The sequence below is a fragment of the Nyctereutes procyonoides genome, unplaced genomic scaffold, assembly GCF_905146905.1.
Source record: "Nyctereutes procyonoides isolate TBG_1078 unplaced genomic scaffold, NYPRO_anot_genome, whole genome shotgun sequence".
Classification (NCBI taxonomy): domain Eukaryota; kingdom Metazoa; phylum Chordata; class Mammalia; order Carnivora; family Canidae; genus Nyctereutes; species Nyctereutes procyonoides.
Genome location: NW_026575041.1, coordinates 4335506 through 4361170, shown reverse-complemented (window position 1 = coordinate 4361170; position 25665 = coordinate 4335506). Strand labels below are relative to the sequence as shown.

The following is a 25665-nucleotide window of genomic DNA, read 5'->3' as shown; positions in this document are numbered from 1 at the left end:
TCAGGACGCCTGGGTGGCTCAGCAGTTGAGTCTGCCTTCGGCCCAGGGCTTGATCCTGGAGTCCCGGGATGAAGTCCCACATTGGGCTCCCTGCGTGGAGCCTGCTTCTCTCTCTGCCTATGTCTCTGCCTCTCTCTGTGTGTGTCTCTCATGAATAAGTAAAGAAAATCTTTAAAAAAAAACCCAAAACTTTAGTTTTCAGTTATTTCTTGTGTTTTCAATTTCATTTATTTCTGCTCTTCATTATTTCCGTCCTTTGACTTGTTTTGGATATCACTTATTCTTTTTCTTAAGCTTAGTTTATTGATGCCAAGCCTTTCTTATTTTCTAACATGAGCATTTAATGCTATAAATTTCCCTCTATGAACTACTCTATCTGTACCCCATAAATTTTGATATGTTGTCTTTTCATTTTCATTCAGTTCAAAATTCAGTTTTAAAATTTCCTTTGTACTTTCTTCTACCCATTGGTTATTTAGAAGTATGCTGTTTCCAAATATTTGGTGGTTTTTCAGTTGTCTTTTTGTTATTGATTTCTAATATGATTCCATTTTCATTAGGAAACATACTTCATATGATTTCATTTCTTTTAAATTTGTTGAAGTTTTTTTCATGGGTAGAATATGGTAATATGGTATGTCTTGGCAAACCTCTCCCCCTGCTAAATCTTTAATGTACACTTGAAATGAGTGTTAATTCTGCTGAAGCTGTGTAGTGTCCTATAAAGTTCAGGTCAAGTTGTTTGATATTGTTGTTTGGGTTTTCTAAATCCTTGTGATTTTCTGTCTACTTGTTCTATCAGTTGCTGAATGGAGAGAGGAAATTTGAAGTCTCCAACTTTAATTGTGGATTTATCTATTTTTTCTTTCAATTCTATCAGATATTGCTTCATGTATTTTGTAGATCTGTTATTAGGTTCTATTTATTTAGGATTATTATATTTTCTTGATAAATTGGCCCCTTTATCACTGTACAATATCCCTCTCTATTTCTGGTAATATTCCTTGTTCTGAAATCTGTTTTGCCTGATATTAATATAGTCATCAACTTTCTTTTGATTATTGTTTGATTACAGTTTGCATGGTGTAACTTATTCCATCCCTTTTTAACCTATATGTTTTTATATTTAAAGTGAAGTCCTTAATATATAGATGATCAAGAGACACTTGAAAAGATGCTCATCATAAGGAAATGTAAATCAAAACCACAATAAGATATTACCTCACATCAGTCAGAATGGCTAAAATAAAAAGACAAGAAATAACAAGTGTTGGTAAGGATGTGGAGAAAAAGGAACCCTCGCATACTGTTGGTGGGAATGTAAATTGATATAACCACTGTGGAAAACAGCATGGAGGTTCCTCAAAAATTTAAAAATAAAAATACTATATGATCCAATAATGGCATTCCTGGGTATTACCCAAAGATATGAAAATACTATGAAAGGATATATACACCACTATGTTTATTGCAGCATTAACAGTAGCCAAGTTATAGAAGCAACCTAAGTGTTCAGTGATAAACAAATGGATAAACAAAAAAAGGAAGATGTGGTATATATAAACAATGGATTATTACCTAGCCATAAAAAAGGATGAGATCAAGTCATTTGCAACAAAATGGATGGACCTAAAGGGTATTATACTAAGTAAAAGAAGTTAGACTGAGAAAGCCTAATGCTATATGATTTCACTCATATGTGGAATCTAAAACAAATAAACAAACAAACAAAAAGCAGAATCAGAGCTTTAAATTCAAAGAAAAAATGTGGTTGCCTGAAGCGAGTGGGAAGGTGGGCAAAATGGGTTAAGGGGAGGGGGAGATACAGGTTTCCAGTTATGGAATGAATAAGTTGTGGGAATAAAAGTCACAGAATAAGGAATATAGTCAGTGATATGGTAATAGAGTTGTATGGTGACAGATGGTAGCTACACTTGTGGTGAGCATAGCATAATGTTTAAACTTGTCGAATCATTATGTGGTATACCTGAGACTCCTGTAACACTGTGTCAACCTCACTCAAAAATAAGTAAATAGGGTTCCTGGGTGGCTCAGTTGGTTAAGCGTCTGCCTTCGGTTCAGGTCATGATCCCAGGATCCTGGGATTGAGTCCCATGTCGGGTTCCTTACTCAGCAAGGAGCCTGCTTTTCCCTCTGCTTCTCCCTCTGCTTCTCCCTCTGCTTCTCCCCCTGCTCATGTTCTCTCTCTTTCAAATAAATAAATGGAATTTTTAAATAAATCAACAAAGTGAGGTTCTTAAAATAATAAATAAATGAAAGTGAAATTCTTATAGACAGCATATAATTGAATCTTTTTAAAAAATCCCATTTGGGCAGCCCAGGGGACTCAGCAGTCTAGTGCCACCTTGAGCCCAGGGCCTGATTCTGGAGACCCAGGATCGAGTCCTGCATCGGGCTCCCTGCATGGAGCTTGCTTCTCCCTCTGCCTGTGTCTCTGCCTCTCTCTCTGTCTCTTATGAATAAATAAATAAAATATTTTAAAAATAAAAAATAAACAAAATAAATTTAAAAATCCTATTTGATAATCTCTGCCTTTTAATTGGATGTTTAACAAGATCATTCACCATTTATATATAACTACCGATATGGCTGGATTTAAATGCACTGCCTCACCAGTTTTATTTTTTTTGAAATCTGATCGTATACTTTTTTTCTCTTTTCAAGCATTATTTTTTATTAATCTTATATTTTATTATAATTCCATTCGATTCTACTATGGAATTATTGATTGTACCACTTTAAAAGGTTTTTAGTGGTCGATTTGGGGTTCACAATATACATCTTGAACTTAATAAGAGTCTATCTTTGAATAATAATGTACCATTCCATATACAGGTGAACAAGCCTTACAATAGCCTACTTCCCTTTCCTCGCTCCTATTCTGTGTGCTATTTTTGTTATACATTTTATTTCTAAAGAGGTTATAAACTCTATATGATGTTACTATCTTTGCTTTAGATAATTTATTTTCTTTTAAAGTGATTAAAAATAAGAATAAAGTTTTTTGTATTACCTTCTTTTTTTGTTTGTTTTATAATTTCTTTTCATCTTCATTGTGTTAATCCAGGTTTCATCTGCTTGCGAAAATGTTCCATCTAAATAACTTTCTTTCGGCATTTTGCGTTGTACAGGTCTGGCAATGTTGCCTCTCAGTCTTTGTCTTTCAAACGTCTTCATTTTACCTTCGCTTCTGAAAGGTTATTTTCACTGGAATAGAATTCTGAGCTGATATCTCTTCTCTTCAGTACTTAAAAGATATCGCTCCAGGGGCTTGGGTGGCTCAGTTCATTAAGCGTCTGCCTTCAACTCAGGTCATGAACTCAGGGTCCTGGGACTGAGCCCCATTTTGGGCTCCCCACGCAGCAGGGAGCTTGCTTCTCCCCCTGCCTCTGTGCTTTCTCTCTCCTTAATAAATAAATAAAATCCTTAAAAAAATAAAAATGTACTTCATTATCTCTTCATTATCTTCTGACTTGCACAAATTCTGACAAGATCCATGGTGATAATTATTTGTGTCCCTTTTAAAATAAAATTACATTTTTTTCCTCTGGCTGTCATTAACATTTACTTTCTATTTTTGGTTTTTGGTATTTGATCTGTGTATCTAGGTATGTATGTGCTTTATATTTATCCTGCTCAAGCTTCTCTGGAATTCCTGCATCTGTAATTTGTTTTCTTTCATTAAATTTTCAAAATCCTCAGCCATTATCTCTCTGAATGTTTTCCTTCTACTCGCTCCTTTTTTCCTTCTGAGACTCCAACTATATGCATCTTTTGACCATCCGATGTTGCCCCAGAGTTCTTGAGTACTGTGTTCTCTCCTCCCCATCCACATTCTTCTCTCTTTATATTACATTTTAGTTAATTTCTACTGCCTAGATTCAAGTTCACTGATTCTTTCCTGGCTGTTTCCAGTTTGCCGGGAGTTGTTTATGTCTGATATGTTGTACTTTTTCCTATTTAAAATTTCTATAATTTGGTTCTTCTTTTTTTCTTAAGATTTATTTATTTATTTAAGAGAGAGAGAGAGAGACACTGAGTGGGAGCGGGTGGAGGGGCAGAGGGTGAGGGAGAGAAGCAGACTCTGTGCTGAGCCTGGAGCTTGATTCAGGGCTCCATACAGATATCGTGACCTAAGCAGAAACCAAAAGTCCAATGCTCAATTGACTGAGCCACACAGGCACCCTTGATTCTTCTCTCTCTCTCTCTTTTTTTTTTTTAAGTTGAGGAGTTTATTAGGGAAATATGAGAGGCAAAGATACCCCAAGTGGCAGAAAGAAAATTCTGAAAATGACCCTTCAAGTCAAGTGGGGGCCTGGCCTTGACCTCCCCCAAAGGACAAGAAACTGGTAGGTTAGCGACATTCTCTGGTGGCCACCTTGCAGGGGGCGGGCGTAAGTGTCTCAGCCAGGACTGCCTCCCCCCGCCCCCCCCCACGCCAAAGGTGGAAAGGAGATAAAGACTGTTTATAGAATCAATACAGAGGCAATGAGAGCTGTAAGGAAAGTCTGTGAGAGAGAGAGCTGGAGAGGACCTTAACAAAGAGTCCCAGGCAACTGGCTCTGAGCGCTTCAAATACACTGATCAACAGTTCTACAAAACGTTACTTAAAAGGTAAAATGCCTAATGTTGGTTCCAAGAGTTTCCCTGGACTTCTTCCCACGTGCCACATCACACATCGATGTACATGGCAGAGCCCAAAGGCCACACTTTTGAAAAAAGAAAAACAAGAATAAGCCCTGTTGCTCTTTAAGAAGAGTGGAAGGAGCTGAGGCTGCTGGGGCCGGCCTGTGTTCCATAAAGCAACTTCCCAGCAGCAGCATGGCATAGTTCTAGGTGAGGGTCTCACCTTTTGTCACCCGTGCTTCAATGTACTCTATTCTCTGCTCGAGGGCTGTCAGTTTCTCGTTTAGTGTTGCAAGTCTTGAACGACAAGAGGTATCTCAATGTATTCCCGGTTCGCCCAGTCCTGGTGAATCTCCCGCTGCACCGGATCCTCCTGGCCCACCGTGGCTGCCGCCTGAAGAGCGATTCTTCTCTTTTTACAGTGTTTGTCTCTGTTCTAAAATCTCCCATGCATTTCTACAGGCTATTTCCTCCTCTCGATCCTTCACTTAATAATCATAGTCATTTTAAAGTCTCTGTTGTATAGTCTCTTCTAATTCCCACCATCTTTCTGGCTGGTTCTGCTTTGTGTTTTATTTCTTGATAATGGATTTTTTTCCGTGTTTTTAAAAATAAATATATCCTATTTTTTTAATGGAATGCCAACTATCATGTATAGAAAAGGAGAGGAAAGTATGGTAAATAGAATTTATGTCTGGGGGCACCTGGGTGGCTCAGTTGTGGAGCATCTGCCTTTGGCTCAGGTTGTGATCCCGGGGTCCTGGGATCAAGTTCTGCATCAGGCTCCCCAGTGAGTCTGCTTCTCCCTCTGCTTATGTCTCTGCCTCTCTCTGTGTTTATCATGAATAAATAAATAAAATCTTTAAAAAAAAAAAAGAATTTGTGTCTGGAAGTGGGCATGCTTCTTTTTCTTTTAGATAGTTAATGTGATATTGGAGTCAATTGTCAGGAACTGGGCTGAGCTTGAGTGTTATTTTCATTGTTTGGAAGGCACGCTAGATTCTTTTTTTTTTTTTAACTTAAATATATATGTGTTTTTTAAAGGTTTTATTTTCGGGGTGGTGGAAGGGGAGGAGGGCGGGGGGTGGGGGTGAATGGGTGACGGGCACTGAGGGGGGCACTTGACGGGATGAGCACTGGGTGTTATTCTGTATGTTGGTAAATTAAACACCAATAAAAAATATTTATTATAAAAAAATAAAAAATAAAGGTTTTATTTTCAAGTAATCTCTACACCAAACATGGAGCTTGAACTCATAACTCCAAGATTAAGAGTTGCACTCTCCTCTGACTGAGCCAGCCAGGTGCCCCTAAGGCATATTAGATTTCAAATGTTTCCATGATTGATTGCTGTTAACTTGTGCTGAAAGGGATGTCAGCCTCTCTGCTAGCTTGCTTTTCTTTTCTTTTTCCTTCTTTCCTTCCTTTCTTTTCTCTTCTTTCTTTCTTTCTTTCTTTCTTTCTTTCTTTCTTTCTTTCTTTTTCTCTTTCCTTTTCTTTCTCCCTTTTCTTCTTTCAACAGCTTTATGGAAATATAATTCACAATTCATTTATTTATTTATTTATTTATTTATTTATTTATTTATTTTTAAAGATTTTGTTTAATCATGAGAGACACACACACACACACAGAGAGGCAGAAACACAAGAAGAGGTAGAAGCAGGCTCCACACAGGAAGCCCGATGTGGGACCGGGATCCCAGGATCATGCCCTGAGCCAAAGGTAGACACTCAACCACTGAGCCACCCAGGTATTCCACAATTCACCATTTAAAGTGTACACTTCAGTAGACTTTAGGATATTCCCAGAGTTGTACAGTACCACTACAGTCAAGTTCATAACTTCTTTATCACCCCAAAAACAAAAACAAATAAAAACCCTGTGGTTGCCAGGGCAACTGGAGGGAGGAGAGACTAGGCTCAGTTTCTGTCTGGGGTATAGAAAAGTTGTGGGAACTAGAGAGTGGTGCTGGTTACACAATACTGTGAATATACTTAATGTCACTGAATAGTATACTTTAAAATGGCTACAGTGAGGGGGCATCTGGGTGGCTCAATGGGTTAAGCATTCAACTCTTGATTTTGGCTCAGGTCATGATCTCAAGGTCATGAGATCCAGCATGTCAGCCTCCATGCTGGGCATGGAGCCTGCTTAAGCCTCCTTAAGATTCTCTTCTTTTCTCTCTGCCACCCCCTCTCTAAAAAATAATGACAATAAATAAATAATGGTTACAATGGTAACTTTTATGTGTATTTTACCACAATTAATTTTTTTAGAAAGAAACCCTCTACCCTTGAACTCTCAATCCCCAAACCCCATCCATCACAACCCTAAGCAACCACTTCTCTATTTTTCTATCTCTATATATTTGCCTATTTTGGACATTTCATATAAATGGACCCATATAACATGGGATCCTTTGTGTTTGGCTTCTTTCACTTAGCATGTTTTAAAGGTTTATCCTTGCTAAAGATTAAATGTTTGCATTCCCCCAAAATTATTATATTAAAACCTTAATGCCCAAGGTGATGGTAGTAAGTGGAGTTTGGGAGAGGTGAGTAAGTTATGAGAGTAGAACCCTCATTGGAATTAATGTCTTTATTTATTTATTTTTTAATTGAAGTTCAATTTTTCAACATACAGCATAACACCCAGTGCTCATCCTGCCAAGTGCCCCCCTCAGTGCCCATCACCCAGTCACCCCAACCCCCCGCCCATTTCCCCTTCCACTACCCCTTGTTCATTAATGTCTTTATAAAAGAGACTCCAGAGAATGAGCTGGTCCCTTCTACCACGTGAAAACACAGCAAGAAGCCATTGGTCTGCAACCTGGGAGTGGACTCTCACTGGAACCCGACAAACCCTGTCACCCTAACCTTGGACTTCCAGCCTCTGGAACCATGAGAAAGAGACTTACTATTTATAAATTAGCCAGTCTGTGGTGTTTTGTGAAAGCAGCCTGAATGGATTAAGATAGTCCTTGTGCCAGTATCAGTATTCTTTATGCTCAAATAATATTCACCTGTATGAATACTACACTTCGTCTATCCACTCATTAGTTGATGTGAGTGTAAGGGTTATTTCCACCCTTTGGCTATTATGAATAATGTTGCTACCACTATCAACAGTCAAGTACAAATTTTTGTGTAAACATGCTTTTTTTTCTCTTGATCTATACCTAGGAAAAGTACTGCTAATGATAACTCTGTTTAAGTTATTGAAGAAACACCACACTGTTTTGCAGAGTGCCTGCACCATCTTACATCCCCACCAGCGGTATTTGAGGGCTCCAATCTCTCTACATCTTCACTAACACTTCTTTTCTGACTTTTTGATTTTAGCCCTTTTAGTGGGTATGAAGTGGCCCCTCCTGTGGTTTTGATTTGCATTTCCCTAATGACTAGTGATATTGAGCATCTTTTCACATGCTTGTTGGCCACTTCTGTTCTCCTCTAGAGAAATGTCCGTTCACATCCTTTGCCCTTGCTCCTTTAGTTGGGTTGTCTTCTTCTTATTGAGCAGTAAGAGTTATTTATGAATATTTTATATTATGGATACCAGTCCCTTATCAGATATGTGCTTTGCCAATATTTTCTCCCGTTCTGAGGGTTGACTATTCAGTTTCTTTGTAGTGATCTTTCAAGCACAAATTTTAAAATTTGGGTGAAAACTTACCTAGTGTTCTTGTTCCCCTCTAGGTTTTCCATAGTTGTGCTCCTGTGCCATGGAGAGCAACTCTCTCCATGCTCTTGTCTGAGCAGCACACTGCTGTTGGCTTGTTACACTGTGCTAAGGTCACTGCAGGTTCAGTGAGATCTCTATTATGTGGGCTCAGCTGGGTCTTGAGCAGGCCCTTGTACACCTTGGTCTCGAGGAAGGATTATCTCAGCATTCTTGAGCCTCTTCCCCACGGCAACTATCTGTTGTCTTACATCTGCGCTTGGTCTTGTAAGGGAAAAACCAGTGGTAGCCCACCTCTGCTTGGTATCATGGCAGGTTCCTAGGCTAGAGACATTTCCTGTCTGTCTCCCAGGGGAGTGGAGTTTTTCTATCTTTTCTATAACACCAGCGGATCTTGATCTGTGTCCTAGGGGCAGCCAGAAGGTTTTTCCTACCCCTCCTGCAAGTCAGATGAATTTTGCTTCTACTCTTCTTCCAGAGGCCTGTATTTTTACCCAGACCCTGGGATATCTTTCCCTTCCCTAGAGACTTAGGCTTTTGCTTCATCAGAAGGAAGTCAGAACATGAGACTGAGGTGTTTGAACTGCCCAGAGCCACAGAAGGCAGTTCTCTCTAGCATCTCACCCAGTCTTTCTTGCAGGTGTTTGGAGGAGGCATATGGAGGAGAACTGCAAGTCAGCTTGAACTCCCCTTTTACCAGAGGCTCTCAGTTATTTCCAGCTGACGTGCTGGGCAACACTAGATCTTTAAGATTCATTATGAGTTATCTGATTTCTTCTTACCTACTTACGTAGCAACCAGCCACCTTTCTTCTGTGTCCTGCCAGAGGTGACAGCAGTAGTGTGTGCTGTCTTGGAGGACTTGTTCTATGAACTCCAAAGCATGAACTCGAGCAGAAGCAGAACAGTGCTTCATGAGGACTCATTCTTGCGGTCCACAGGGACTGCAGGTCAAGGCTTGAGGGTCAGGTACCCCTCAGGTGTGGCCTTGAACAAATCCCCTCAGACTTCCCAGCTGTACAATGCAGTCCCATGGAAGAGGGGTAACGGTGGAGGCTGCACACCAGACTACCTGGAATTGAATCCCAGCCCCACTCGGTATAGCAGAGTGATCCCATGGTGAGCTACTCAACCTCTCTCTGCCTCAGTTACCTTATCTGTCCAATGTGGACAATAATTACATCCACCTCTCTCTATGATGCTTGCTATATAGCATTAGGTGCTATCGTCATTAATAATACAAGTAATAGTAATAGTAGTAGCAGTAGTAGTATCATACTACTAAAAAGAACATCAATATTAATATACTGTTACTCTTGATGATCTCCAAGGTTCCTTCTACTGTGAAGTATTTATTCATTTATTTTCTGAAAAGGATCTGCCAGGTAGGCCAGGTAATAAAAACGACTACCCTGGGAAGAGGAAGGCTGGCCTCCATTTGCTGTGTGACCTTTGCTCAGACCCTGGCCAACTCTGGACAATAGTGTCCTTCTGTAGAGTGCAGTTTGAACCAGCAGGCTGCGACTGGTTGAATCTGTGTCAGGGAGCAAGGTAGGGAGGGAATCAAGGGAGAGCTTTGGAGCTGTCAGCCCACAGACATCATGATGCCTATTTGTCTAAATTACAAATCTCAGAAGACAGGTAATCAGAGCCCTCGTGTTCATAGAGCACTTTAGTCATCAAAATTCACTCATATGCATGTTCTCGTTTAGCTGTTGACAATGGCTTCTTGGGCTGTGTGTGTCAGGGACTGCTGATTTCAGTTTGACAGCAGAGTGAGATCCAAAGAGGGATTAGGTCAGGGTGCCCATGAAAAACAAGATAGAACTGGGCTGGAACCCCGGGTCCAGACTTGGTGCTTTTCCATGATCTGCAGGCATTGGGTGTCTACTCCCCTGCATTTTCCCCGCAGGTTGTCCTTCTCTCCTTGGGAGGGCTGGTAGGACTCATCAGAGCAGAGAGACCTGAGGAGGGAAATCTGGAAGGCTGGTAGTTGGACCTGCATCTTGTCCCCCGTGCCAGACAACAGCATCTCCAGGGTAGGGTTTGGGTGTCCCCCTTTGCAGCTTCCTGGTCCATTGGGCCTGAGAAGTCACAAGAGTCCTGTTGAATGAAGATTTGAGTAAATTCTCTCCCATTTTCGTTCAGGCTTATGCAATCCTAACCCTCCAGGGCTGGTGATGAGCCTGGAGTCCCTACCACATTTCAGACCCAGCCCAGTGCTGGGAACACTAATAAATATTTGTTAAAGGGATCATACCAGCAAACCCAAGTCTTGCACAGATTCAAACAAACAAAGACAAGGGGTCGGGGAGAGAATGGGAAGTTATTGTTTAATTGATATAGAATTTCCGTTTTAGAAGATGAAAGAGTTCTGGGGATGGATGTTGGTGATCAGACAATGTGAACACATTTAATGCCACTGAACCATACTCTTTCAAATGGTTAAGACGGCTCCCTCAGAGCCTCCAGGAGGAACCAACAGGGTGGACAACTTGACTTTGGACTTCTGGTTGCCAAAACTGTGAGAGAATAAATGTCTGTGGGGTTTTTTTTAAAAAGGTTTTATTTATTAGAGACAGAGAAAGGCAGAGACATAGGCAGAAGGAGAAGCAGGCTCCCTGTAGGGAGCCTGATGCAGGACTCGATCCCAAGACCCCAGGATCATGACCTGAGCCAAAGGCAGATGCTCATCCTCTGAGCCACCCAGGTGCCCTCTGTGTTTTAAGTTAAAAAAAAAAAAAAGAATGAAAGAAAGAAAAAGAAAAAGAAAGAAAAGAAAGGGTTAAATGGTGCATTTTATGTTACTTACATTTTACCATCATCTGAAAAGAAAGTTGACAAAAATACATTTTCTAGCCTGAAGAAATAAAACAAAATTAAGCTTGAATTATTTCTATCCATTTCATCAAATGGAAAGGAAATACAGTTTGGCTATGGCCTTCAGCACACCCTGGCATACACACACACACACACACACACCCATCCTTATCCTGCATTAATCTACCTATTGTGAGGACCCACTGGGCACCCAGCCCTGGCCCAGAGCACCTGGGGACACTGTGTCTTCTTTCTGAAGCCAGGGGAGGCATTAGAGGTGGGGCAGGTGGGACAGGAAAGAGGGAGGTCATTTATTTGTTTGTTTGTTTGTTTGTTTGTTTGTTTGAAGGAGGCCCTTTAAACTCTCCCCTTTCCAGTTGGTGTCCCTTTGTGCCTAGTCCTCTGGCTTTTACAAAGTGTGGGAGTTGTCTCAAGTCAATGAGGCCACAGGGCACAGCCAGTTCTCTAATCCTGGGCTGGTATGCAACACGAGCATGAATAGCCCTCAGCTACCCAAAGCTTGCTGTGTCCTGGGGACCCACCAAGTACTCCCCATGTGTGAACCTATTTAATCCTCACAACAAACCATGAGGTCAGTCTTGCAGTCCTCTCCAGTGATAAATGAGGAAACTGAGGCACAGACACAGTGAGCAGCTGGTCCATTCAGAGTGCCATGAGTATAAGAAACAGGTTTGAGGCTTGAATTCTGTGCTCTGAATGCCATGATTCATCATGATCCATCGCTGGCCTTCATGGGGTGATGGGGTCCCTTAAAGTCAGGTGACCCCCTTAAAGTTATTCAGCCAAGCATTGGCAGAGTTGCCATTGGGATCCATGTCTTCTAATACCCAGAATGGTACCTTTCTACCAATTGAGGCCTAATCTGAGAATGAGAAGGTCTAGATTTTGTCCATTGGAACCCCATCTGCCTCCTCATGCATTCTTTTTTTTTTTTTTAAAGATTTTATTTATTTATTCACGAGCGACACACAGAGAGAGGCAGAGACATAGGCAGAGGGAGAAGCGGGCTCCATGCAGGGATCCCAGAACCGGACTTAATCCCAGGACCCCGGGGATCACTACCTGAGCTGAAGGCAGATGCTCAACCACTAAGGCATGGAGGCGTCCTGCCTCATTGTGCACTCTTGAAGGCAGTGTGGTGAGAGGTTTGGCAAAGCAATTTCTGCCTGGCTGGTTTCCCACCTTGGAAGATTTCTTTTTTTCCTGCTTTCTGACTCTGGGTACTTTATTTTCCAAGAAGAGATCTTAGTTTAAAGGGACACTCTCAGGAATGGGTTACCCAGGCAGGCCAAAGAAACCTCCCTAAGCCAGGGCTGTTGGTGGTGTTGCAGAGAGGGCCTGGGGCCTGCAGGGGAGGTGGGGAGGGTGGTGGCAGCTCAGGCTGGCTGTGGAGATGAAGGACAGGAGCATGTCGAAGGGGGAGCAGCTGGAGACAACCATCCCTTCTCTGCGTGTCCCCTCTCTGCGCGCATCTCAACACCCTTTGTCCAGCAGGGTCGGGGAGAGAGCTGAGCTAAGTGGTTTCTAAGCTATTCTTCCTATTTTAGATCAGGTTCCCTAGAAGCAGAGCTTGAGAAGATGACCCCTTAGATTCACTGGTTAGATTACTCCTTTCTGCCGCTGGACGCCCCCGAGTAAGCATCCTTAAAGTCTCCCCTCCCACTGCCATCAGGTCTAAGAGTCTCCCAAAGAGCCTGAGCAGCTGCGGAAGCTCTTCAACGTAGGTTTGAGCTTCAAAACAACGGATGAGAGTCTGAGGAGCCATTTTGAGCAATGGGGGACGCTTACGGACTGTGTGGTAATGAGAGACCCCAACACCAAGCCATCCAGAGGCTTTGGGTTTGTCACGTATGCCACTGTGGAGGAAGTGGACGCAGCCATGAATCCAAGGCCATACAAGGTAGATGGAAGAGTCGTGGAACCAAAGAGAGCTGTCTCCTGAGAAGATTCTCAAAGACTTGGTGCCCACTTAACTGTGAAAAAGATTTTTGTCGGTGGCATTAAAGAAGACACTGAAGAACATCATCTAAGAGATTATTTTGAACAGTATGGGAAAATTGAAGTGATTGAGATCATGACTGACCGAGGCAGGGACAGAAAGAGAGGTTTTGCTTTTGTGACCTTTGACAACCATGACTCTGTAGACAAGATTGTCATTCAAAAATACCATACTGTGAATGGCCACAACTGTGAAGTAAGGAAACCCTATCAAAGCAAGAGATGGCTAGTGCTTCATCCAGCCAAAGAGGCCGAGATGGTTCTGGAAACTTTGGTGGTGGTTGTGGAGGTGGTTTTGATGGGAATGACAACTTTGATCGTGGAGGGAACTTCAGTGGTCAAAGTGGCTTTGGTGGCAGTCGAGGTGGTGGTGGATACGGTGGCATTGGGGATGGCTATAATGGATTTGGTAATGATGGAAGCAACTTTGGAGGTGGCGGAAGCTATAACGATTTTGGCAATTACAACAATCAAACCTCAAATTTTGGACCCATGAATGGAGGAAATTTTGGAGGCAGACGCTCTGGCCCCATGGTGGTGGAGGCCAATACTTTGCCAAACCACGAAACCAAGGTGACTATGGTGGTTCCAGCAGCAGCAGCAGCAGCTATGGCATCAGCAGAAGGTTTTAATTACTGCCAGGAAACAAAGCTTAGCAGGAGAGGAGAGCCAGAGAAGTGACAGGGAAGCTACAGGTTACAACAGATTTGTGAACTCAGCCAAGCACAGTGGTGGCAGGGCCTACCTGCTACAAAGAAGACATGTTTTAGACAATACTCATGTGTATGGGCAAAAAACTCGAGGACTGTATTTGTGACTAATTGTATAACAGGTTATTTTAGTTTCTGTTCTGTGGAAAGTGTAAAGCATTCCAACAAAGGGTTTTAATGTAGATTTTTTTTTTTGCACCCATGCTGTTGATTGCTAAATGTAATAGTCTGATCATGACGCTGAATAAATGTGTCTTTAAAAAAAAAGAAGAAGAAGATGAGCCCCTGTGGGGCTGGCTTATTGAGGAAATACCCACTGGAGAAACTGGAGAGGAAGTTGGGGCAGTAGGACAAGGAAAGTGAAGCAGCTAACCAGGGTATGATTCCAAACTGGGAGCAGAGCTGGCTGGAGCCCATGAAAATGCCCCTGTGTGTGCTCTAGCCTAAATGAAGTGCTGGGCTTTACTGGTCTGGGCCAAGGGCAGTAGAGGAGGTATAAACTCCCAGGTGTTTCCCATACTCTGCACATGGGGAAAAACAGTCCCAGGCGAGCCCAAGAGAATTGTAGGGCTGGTGTTCAGAAGGAGAAGTTGATGGAAACATGGAATAGGGCCCACGGTAATGATCAAAGGGATGCTGGTGGAATGCTGACAGTGGCCTCAGATACCACCTTCAGGATTCATTCCAACATTTCAGATTCTGAGTCTTTCCTAACAGCATCAGATGGATGAGAAATGGGGTGAGGGCGCTGAGAGACAGAGCCTGAAGCCTGTTGCGTAAATGGGAATTTTGGCATGAAGATGGAGGGTACAGGGGAGCCTCAGGGAACCAGATGTCCCAGGCTGACAGGGCTAAGGGGGCCTGACACTCCTCTACCTTCTCAACTCCTGCCTTTACCCATGTGCACAATCCTACACACTTGTGTGGATGTGCACAGAAGCAAATGCTCTGATGCACACAGACACACACACATAGGCTCATGCACAGCTCTGTACACACTTCCACACAAACCCATGCACATACATGGACACTCTTGCAGAGATATACCACAGACATTCACACTCACTTGTGCACACATAATTCCTGAGCTTGCACTGGAAGCATGGCCAGCCAGGTTCTTTCTATTCCTGGCTTTCAGAGGAAGGTAAAATAGGGGGATGGGTGGGGCCCAGAGCCAGGCCAGTTGCAGATAGTCACTGAAGACTGATCTTTGGCTACAATGGCCCGGATCACACCAGTCCCAGACCCCAGGCTTGTGTCTGTCTGGGTTACTTGTAGAGGACTGATAAAAATGTCTGGAAGCTTAGCTGCTGCCTCCCCTGCCTCCCTCCTGGTTCCACTCCTACCTTTGACCCAGGCCTTTGACCATCAGTGGGCCAGAGGCCTCCTGCCCCTGTAGTACGGGTGATCTGCAGTCCAGGGAAGAAAATCAACTGGGGCTCCTGACATGTACCCACTTCCTCCCTGAATGGCAGGAAGCAGTAGGAGCATTGCCATTGAGAAGCAAGGCCATTGGGTACCTGGGTGGCTCAGCAGTTGAGCATCTGCCTTCGGCTGGCTCAGGGCATGACCTCGGGTCCTGGGATCCAGTCCCGAATCAGGCTCCCTGCAGGGAGCCTGCTTCTCCTTCTGCCTATGTCTCTGCCTTTCTCTCTGTGCCTCTCATGAATAAATAAATAAAATCTTTTTAAAAAGAAGAAAAAAGTAAAGAAAGGCAAGACCATGGTGCAGAATCAGACTGACCCTGGCTCTGAGGCACTCCCAGTCTGGTGGAGGTCACAGGCATTTAAAAAGTGTGACCAGTACTGGGCTGGAAGGAAATGGGGCACTGAGGAAGCCTGGAAGACACACCTAATAGCTTGGGGATGGGGGTGGGGGTGGGATTGGGGGAGCTTTTGGAAGGAGATGATGTCTAAAACCACTCTTAAAAGAACAAGAGGAATTGGATTTGGGTGGAAGGGAGTAGGGCAAAAGGCATTTTAGACAGAGGGAAGAGCTTGTGCAAAATGCTGGCATGAGGAGAAGCCAGGTGCCCTAGGGAACTGGGAGAAGTTCAGCAAGTCTGGAGGAGGGTATGGAAAGGTCGGAAGGCAGGCAGGCCTGCTATAAGCCAGCCCAAGGAGGCATCCAGAGGGCATGGAGAAACCATTGGAAAATCTTAACCAGGGACAATGATCTGCACTGGGAAGATCGTTTGCCCTCCAAAGTGCAAGGTGGATCTGGGGATGGCTTAAGACAGATTTGAGATGGAACATAGGACAACTGATTAAGTGGGGGCTGGTAGGAGCTTTGCAGGCCCAAAGGCAAATCAAGGAAATTAAGTAGGAAACAAAGAGAGGAAACAAATTTTCACAAAATTTTAATTGGCAAAATTCAAAGTAAATAATAGAGCACATTTTTTTGGTAATACAGGTCTACTAACGAGAAGAAGGGAATTTCTTAGAGGATGACATTTCACTTAAGTGGGGCTCAAAGTTAGTGTTTTCTACCACCAAACTGATTGCAAATGTTCCTCTGGAAAAATCCCTCTTAGCTCATGGATCATTTAAACACAAGGGAGTAGTTTGCTAAACACTGGTCTAGACTAATGGGGCCCGGGTAGAAGCAAGTGTGAAACGAAGGAGGCTCCTCTGTCCCCTCCTCCCCCCATCAAATCATAGAGTCTGAACTTCCACCATTACTTGCCACTCCTGCAAGAGGGGCCGCTACTTCCAGAGGGTTCCAGTTAAAAGGTACCCTTGTTACTAAGAGGGACCAAGATCCTTCAGCCAAGAGGCACTATGAACATCTGTAGTTATAACATCTCAGGGCAGGAGGGACCTGACTCCCTCTCTAGCCCTCCCCCAGGGCAGGACTAATGTCCACGTGTTTCATGGAGTTGCACTATGTCCTAGATATGGAAAATGACTTGTTTGAGGTCACATTGCAAGGTGCTGGCAGTTGAGATTTGGACCCAAGTCCTAGGATTCCCAGCTGGGTTTCTGTTCCCTATACCACCATGTCCTGGCCCTTGGACAGCACTAGGGGGGGTGGAGCACATGGGGGAGGAAGAGTGTCAGGACTCCTCTGCCCAGGACAGGATGCTCTTTAGGCTCCTGACTTCTGCTGGTAACAGTTTAGTGGCAGATCAAGCCTCCTCATTTACATATATTTACATACATCACTTCTGGACGAGGAACCTGAGGCTTGGACAGAATACATAATTTGCTTGGCATCTCTAATAGGCTAAAACATGGCTCCATGAAAGAGATCCTGGTCCTAGTCCCTAGAACCTGTGTATATTACCTTACATAAGAAAAAAGGGTCTTTGCATGTATGATTAAATTATAGCTCCTGAGATGAGAAGATTATCCTAGATTATCTGGGTGGGCCCTAAATATGATCACATGTTTCATTATAAGAAAAAGGCAGAGAGACTCTGCTAGATACAGAAACAGAGGGTGATATGACAATGAAAAAAGGAAGACTGGAAGATGCTCCTGAACTGGCTTTGGAGATGGAGGAAGAGCCCAGGAACAAAGGAATTTATACAGTTCTAGAAGCTGGAAAAGTTAAGGAAACAGATCCTCCCCTAGAGTCTCTGGAAGGAACACAACGCTGTGAACCCCTTCTAAAACTGACATCAGGAACGCATGGGTGGCTCAGTGGTTGAGCGTCTGCCTTTGGCTCAGGTCATGATCCCGGGGTCCTGGGATGGAGTCCTGCATTGGGCTCCCCACAGGGAGCCTGCTTCTCCCTCTGCCTATGTCTCTGCCTCTCTCTGTGTCTCTCATGAATTAAATAAATAAAATCTTTAAAAAATCAATTAATCCATCAATTGATCAATCTGACACCAGCACAACTGATTTCAGGTGTCTGGCTTCAATATGTGTTAGAGAGTATATTTCTGTTTTCTCAAGTGACCAAGTTTGTGGCGATTTGTTGCAGCAGCCTCAGAAAACGAATACAGCATCCCACAGCAATTTTTCTTAATTTAAATAAACTTTTCAATCTTAGAATAATTTTAAATTTACAGAATAGTTGTAAAGACAGTAACAAAAGTTCTAATATACCCCTCCCCCAGATTGCTCTGCTATTAGCATCTTACATACTGTGATACATTTGTCACAACTAAAGAGCCAACATTACTACTATTAGTTAAAATCCACAACTTTCTTTATATTTCACTGGTTTTTCCTAATGATCTTTATCTGTTCTGGGGTCCCTTCCAAGATACCACAATACATGTAGTTGTCATGTGTTCTTAGCTTCCGGCTATTACTCAAATTTTTCTTGTTTTTTTTTTTTTTTTTTTTTTTTGTAACTCTCACTTTGGAGGAGTACTGGCCAGGAATCTTATAGAGGGTTGCTCCATTTGGATATATTTGATGTTTTTCTCCTACTCAGATTGGGGCTCTGGAGTTTGGGGAGGAAAACCACAGAAGGGAGGTGCCATTCTCATCACATCGTATCAAAGGCACACTGTCAATGTGACTTATCACTGATGTTGCCTCTGACCTGGCTGAGATGATGTTTCCATGATAGAGTTACTCACCTTCCTTCTCCCGCCCCCAACTCCTCCCACACTCTCCTGTTGGAAGTAAGCCCCTCGGTGTAGGTGTACCCGAGTTCAAGTGGGAAGGGTTATGCTCCACCTCTTGGAGGGCAGCCTATCCATTCATTATTTGGGATTCTTCTGTGAGAGAAATCCTGCTCTTCTTTCCCATTTATTTATTATTATTCCATCATTAATTTATATCAGTATGTGCTCATGGGGTGTATTTTATACTTCAGATTATAATCCAAATACCATTCTTTGTTTTGTTGCTCAAATTGTTCCAGTCATGGCCCTTGGGAGCTTTTTCAGCTTAGCCCCTGTGTTCCTTTGAGATGCTCCATTTTATTTTTTGAGTTCGTCTTTACTTTCTGGCACTACAAGATGCTTCAGACTCATCTTGTGTTTTCTCCCACCCAGAATGATACCAGGGTGATCTTCAAGGCTCTTTCGGAAGACAGAGCTAGGAAATACACGTACATACATACATGTTTACAATGGTTTCTGTATCTATCTGTCTGTATCTATATCAAACCAAACGCGAATTCCTACTAATGTCTCCCACTGTGACCTCTTACACATGGATCATTCTAGCCTTCCTCCCTTGCTTTGTAACCTCCCCCACCACACCCCATGGATAGTGAGAAACCTGGCTCCCACCATCCACTTACCTATTTGTACGCTGCCAGTATACAATACAGCCATTTCCAAATTATTAACCTACATCCCCGTGAGAAATTCAAATTTAGCCAAAGCGTGATATTTACATACAATTTATTTTAACATTAGTCTTACAATTTCTCAGCAAAACCCTATCTTCCAAAGTTCCTAGGGTAGTTCTTTCTCTCTGACTCCCTCCCTTCAGTGGAGTTTTCTCATACATTTGTAACACAGTCTTAAGATTCTTCTGTTACAAGCCCTCCTTCCATCTTGGAATCCCCAGACTTTTGTTGGCTTTTTAAAAATTTAATTTCTGTACGTGAAGGTTCACTCAATGCAGGTCTCAACAAATGCAGAGTGCCATTATATACCAGTCCAATACCATACAGAAGCATTCCACCCCTCTAAAGAATTCCCTGTGCTTCTCTTAGTCAAAGGCTCACCCTTTCCAAATCCCTGGCAACTGCTGATGTGCTTTCCATTTCTATATTTCATCATTTTCCAGAAAGTCATATCAATGGAATCAAATAGCCCTTTTACTCTGGCTTCGTTCACTTAACAAAATGCGTCTAAGAATCATCCATGTTGTTGTATGAATTTTTAAAAAGATTTTATTTATTTATTCATGAGACACACACACAAAGAGGCAGAGATGTAAGCAGAGAGAGAAGCAGGCTCCCTGCAGGAAGCCCAATGTGGGACTCAATCCCAGGACCCCGGGATCATGCCCTGAGCCAAAGGCAGACGCTCAACCTCTGAGCCTCCCAGGAGCCCCTGTTGTGTAAATTAATAGCTCTTTCCTCTTTACTTCAGAGTAGCTCCCACTATATTGAAGTGTGATTATCCATTCACCTACTGAAGGATATCTTGGTTGCTTCCACCTTTTGCTGATTATGAATGAAGCTTCTGTAAACATTGATGTGCAGGGTTCTGTGTGGATTTTTTTTCAAATCAGTTGGGTAAATAGCCAGGAGCGTGATTGTTGTGCTGTATAGTTAGCTTGTATTTAACTTTATTACAAAATTGCTAAAATTTCTTCCAAAGTAGTATGCCATTTTTTTTTAATTTTTATTTATTTATGATAGTCACAGAGAGAGAGAGAGAGAGAGAGAGAGAGGCAGAGACACAGGCAGAGGGAGAAGCAGGCTCCATGCACCGGGAGCCCGACGTGGGAGTCGATCCCGGGTCTCCAGGATCGCGCCCTGGGCCAAAGGCAGGCGCCAAACCGCTGTGCCACCCAGGGATCCCCGTATGCCATTTTGAATAGGGTTACTTTAAATTTCACAACTTCAATACAATTTTTTGATGTTTTCCTTTGTTTCCCAAGCTGGTAGTCAGGAGGTCTCACGCATAAGGCAAAAAGCACTCACTGACTTTGACATCCAATCTGAGTTTAAATCATGACTCCAAAAGCTTAAGATAGGACCGTGGTTTATTGCTGGTTTTTGTTCTTTTCAGGGCCCCTTTAAAAGAGGTTACTAGGTGGGATCCCTGGGTAAGTCAGTGGTTGAGCGTCTGCCTGTCTGCCTGATCCTGGGGTCCTGGGATGGAGTCCGGGGTGATGGAGGTGGTGGTGGGGGGTAGGGGGGTGGGGAGGCTACTAGGAAGAGTCGGCCTACCCATCTACTTCCATCCACTCCCTGTCTAAACGTGTAACAGTGTACAGAGCACCACTTGAACTGGTTAAAGGTTTTCTGGCAAGGAATGAGGGGGAGTGAGAGTCTAAGAAAAACCCAAAGCTCGTTTGTGATCCACAAACTCTCCCAGGTCTTTCAAAATCCATTTCCCGGCCATTCCAAAGGGGAGGGGCGAGCAAGAGCCAGCATTTACTGAATATTCATTTATGGATGAAGCATTTGCAGGGGATGAAACAAGCCCCAAGGGGGCGGGTAGCACAGGCAGGCGTGCCTTGCGGCCTAGCAGGTGGGTGGGGTGCTGTAGGCCTCACCTGTCTTCAGGCCCTGCCACTTCCATTGTGTCGTCTTCCCAGTTTGAGGCTAGAACTTGCAGACAGGGAGCCACACAAAATAGCTGTCTGGGCAGGCAGCCTTTGTATTGAGACCAGGATTCCGGAAAGTCCTTACCCTCTCTGACACACGAACCTCATTTATTACAAACAGTGGGTGTCACTGCCGGTGTCACTGAGTTAACGCATGTAAAGCATCCCACCCAGAGCCCAGCGTGTACTAGGTTCTCACTAAGTGGCTCGGTGCTGGCTCTGCCCTTCCATGGGGTCATTAAGACATGCCCCGTTCAGCCCAAGGCATCCACTGCCCCCCTGGTCCTGCCTCTGCCCCTACTCCAGCTCAAGGAACTTTCGGGGTTCCTCCCCAAAGTTCAATTCCTGACTCTTTGACTGGACAGTTGAGCTCCCCCAGACGGTAGGCAAGGCAAAGTCAGGGACCCTGGCTGCCTTGTTCACCACTCATCTCAATCAAAGTTTGCTGAACAAAGGCCTAGACTTCTAGCCTCCGGGTCCCTAAACATCACTCTTGCCTGCTGAATCACGAAAGTGGCCATCGCCAGCGTGTGCCCTGCCCATCTACCCTCCCTGCCTCTGCTCACTCAGCAGCTTCCATCTTCCCTGCTTTAGCCTCCTCCTGAACCCTTGCCAAGCACAGTCAGCTCCTTGTGCGACCAACGCTTGGCACATGCCACGTGGCTGCTGGTAGTGCTGTGCCTGCTGACCCCTGTCCCACCTGTCATAAAGCAGTGTCACACAGACTGGGTCCCTGTGGGCCCTTTGTTCCCTGCCAGTAATGACATCGGAGAACTTCTCCCCAGGCCAAAGGGCAGCATGATTTCTAAAAGACTCCAGCTCACCCAACACTTGAGGGCCTCTGACCCTGTCTACCACGTCTGACAGATCCTGTCGTCCTCTGGCTATCTGAAGCTATCCTTGTGTGTGCTGGGGTGGGGGACTGTCTCCCCACACAGTGTGGGGGCCCCTGCGGCAGGCTCTGGGGGCCCTGCGGAGGTGTCAGTCAGGAGGTGCTAAGTTAATAACTGACCTCTTCTATGTGCACGTCTGGCACACCGCATTAGCTGGGGAGGCCAACCGCTATACAAACACCTGCAATCTCCTGGGGGAAGGACATGTTTTGCTCAAAGTCCAGGATAGTTGTTCCATCCGCAGCCGTCCTCCGAAATCAGACCCTGGCCTCCTTTCTTGTGCTGCTGAGGTCTTCACGTGAGGCCTCCAGGGTCATGATGAAAAGGGAAGAATTCTCTGTCCTCTGGTCCCCCCGAGTCTCTTGCCCCTCCCCTCGCCCATCCTGACACCCTCAAATCTCATGATCACCTCCTACTCCATCTCAGCCAGGCCAGAGGCAGGGTGGTGCAGGTCATAGCCAGTGGAGGTCATGGCTGGTAGCGGGGCACGGGGCGAGCTCATGGCCAGCAATCCCCTAATCCATGCTTAAACTGTGCCCCCCACCATTTGGGGACCCTCTCTATGGCCGGCCAGGAAAGCTACCTTGTGCAGCAGTACACAGCATGGTATGGCCCAGTCTAGTCTCTGAGGGCTCATCTGTGGTCACTGAGGTAGCTAGCGTCCAAGCTGGCCCCCAGTGACCTCACCTCCTGAGAGTCACATCCTTGTCCGGAGTGTGAGCAGGACTTAGTAACTCACGTCTCACTAATACAACAAGGAAGAATTGATGGTGTGTGATGCTAAGGCTAGGTCATAAAAGGTAGTGTGGGGGATCCCTGGGTGGCTCAGCGGTTTGGCGCCTGCCTTTGGCCCAGGGCGCGATCCTGGAGGAGTCCCGAGATCGAGTCCCACGTCGGGCTCCCGGCATGGAGCCTGCTTCTCCCTCTGCCTATGTCTCTGCCTCTCTCTCTCTCTCTCTCTCTCTCTCTCATAAATAAATAAATAAATAAATAAATAAATAAATAAATCTTAAAAAAAAAAAAAGGTAGTGTGGCCCTTCTCTCTCCTTCCTCTGGGAGAAGCCATGTCATTGGCAGCTGTGTGGAGAGGCCTTCACAGAGGGGGGCAGAGCCACCTGCCAACAGCCACATAGGTGAGCTTGGGAGTGGATCCTCTAGCCTGACTTGTCTTCTGGGACTGAAGCCTCAGGAGACATCTGAGTCAGAACCACCGACCATCACCCCCCCAGCTGCACCCCCCCCACCCCCGCACTCCCCCTCACGCTCCACCTGGGAAGCCACTCTCAGATCCTTGACCTCAACAACAACTGTGAGACAATAGATGTTTGTGGCTTAAAGCAGCTAGGTTTAGAGTGTCTGTTACATAGTAATAAAGAACTGATTTAATCACCTCCAAAGGCAAGGCCTGGGTCTTCTAGGCCTCATTCCTGCCCCAGGCCCAGCATGCTGGACCAAGAGGAAGTACCGTGTGATGATTCCTTTATGTGTGTTACTGAGGTGCCCTAGGTCCTGCACTGGCTACTGGGGTGGGGCTGAGGGTGACAAGGTTATAGCCTTGGCCCTAAGGGCTTTCCCAGTCTACTGGGAGACAGAGAAGTCCACTCACTTATTGATGACTGTGGCCCTTTCACCCCTGAAACTAGCCTCCAGAAGGGGTAACTAACTCTGGTTCAGGTCAGTGAGGCAGGGTATGAGGGCAGGTGGGGTGTGTTGATGCCAACAAATGAGGCACCCTTTGAGGATGAGTGACTTCAACCAGGTCTTAGAGGAAGCATATTTCAAGGAAAGGGAACAGCATGCCCCAGGACACAGCAGGTACAATAGCAAGGTGCACTCTGCAAGCAATGAGGGATGCCAGGGTGATGAGGTGCAGGGGAGGAGATCCAACAGACGAGGCTGGTCAGGTCTAGGGGGAAGATAAGAAAGGCTCTGGAGGCTGAGGAAGACTTTGGGCATTATCCTGAGACCCTGGAGACCATTATAGGGAGCTGGGTTTTGTTTAGAGAATGGAGGCAGGTGCTCTATGTGGGTAGGCAGGAGGCAGATCACTGAAGGCAGGAGTATCATGCATGGGACTGTGACCACCCAGCAGTCACCCAGGTGCTGAGTGCTGTGGCAGAGTGAAGGGAAGTCTGGGGCACCCCGTGGAGCCCCTTCCTCAAGCAGGGGCATTAAGGAAGACTTTCTTGAATAGAGGAAACCAGTATTGAAGGATGAAGAGGAATCTCCCAAAGAGGGAGGTAGGTGGAGGGGAAGATGCCATTCCTGGCCGAGAGAACAGCATGGGCAAAACCTCGAGGGAAGAAAGAGCAAATCTGATACAAGGAACTGCAAATGGTTTGGTATGATGGAAGCCCATGGCTAAGGGAGGAAGACAAATGAGGATGAAGAAAACTGGGCCAGATGATGGAAGAGTGGCGAAAGGCAGGCTACAAAACCTGGACTTGAAGGTGAACATCTGACTTCCTCTGACTTCTGCAGATGAACTGTGCCCCTGTCTCCCCCTGCTCTTTCCTGGAGGCCTACCTGTGTGGACTGCAGCCACAGGCTCCTGGGCCCTCCAGCTTGCAACTGGGCTCAGGCAGTGGGGAGCATCGGCAAAGGACGGAGCGGGGAGAGGGGGGCATTCCGGAAGGCCCATTCCTGACTCCTTCCCTGCAAGGTCACCACGCTGCCTGTGTCCTCTGACCAGCAATGGCCCCTACACCCTGGTTGGTCACTGAGGATGGATTGGAGAGAGCGAGGTGGGGACAGGGCCGCACCAGAGAAGGAGCTGGTGCCCTGGGGATAACCATGGTCACACAGGGAATTCCCCTACACCTGGGGGTCCCACTGCACACTTTCATTTACAGCTGTTTTGTAGATTGTTTGCAATGATGGCCACAGAACCTCTTCATGTACCCCCAGCCCTTTGTACTGTGGCATGGATGCTCTTCGGAGGCAGAGTCTATTCCTCACCCCTGAAACTGGGTGGGGGAAGGGGAGGCTCATGAGTTGCTTTGACCAACAGAATGAGACGAAATGATGCTGTGCAAGTTGCTCAGTCCAGGATTTAAGAGATCGGGCAGGCTTGCTCTCATTCTCACAAAACCCAGCCACCCCTGAATGCGCAATGTCAGTAGGGGTGCGGTGGGGCGTTCCCACCTGCAAAGGGAGGCCCAGCCAATGCCCCCAGCGGGCCCAGCCCCCGCAGAATGCAGCTGCACTGAGCCCAGGGCAGCCTCCAGAAGAACCACCCGGCCAACCCACAGAATTGTGAGGAATAAGAACTCCTTGCTTCGTCAGCCTTGTAGTCTTGGCATGGCTCACTACCCGGCAATAGAGAACTGTAAGGGGCGAGTACTCCTCCCCTTCACACACCTTGCCCTTCCTCACAGCCTTGGCTGCCTGTCACGTCCCCCACTTCCTCCTGGCTGGACATCATCACCCCCTCCTCTGAGCTCCCCCGCTCTTTGTGGTTCCCCTTGTGGCCCTTCTAGCACACCACCTCATAGGATAACAGGCACCTTCCTGAAACACGGGGTACCTTTTTCACCTTTGAGTCTTGATTTACACGTATTCCACGTCCTTCCAGACATGACATGGAGTGGCTCATACATTCAAAATATTATCTTACTGTGCTTACAACACCAGAGATGGGTATGGTAATCTTTATTTCTCAGATGGCAAACTGAGGTTTGGAAAAGACATGACCTGCCCAGG

The 25665-nt window shown here is 45.2% G+C and overlaps 1 pseudogene; it reads right to left on the bottom strand.

Annotated features, from left to right (window-relative positions):
- Window positions 1-4853: 4853 nt before the first annotated feature.
- LOC129506586 (protein BRICK1-like) lies at window positions 4854-21591 on the bottom strand (annotated as a pseudogene).
- Between the last annotated feature and the right edge of the window lie 4074 nt (window positions 21592-25665).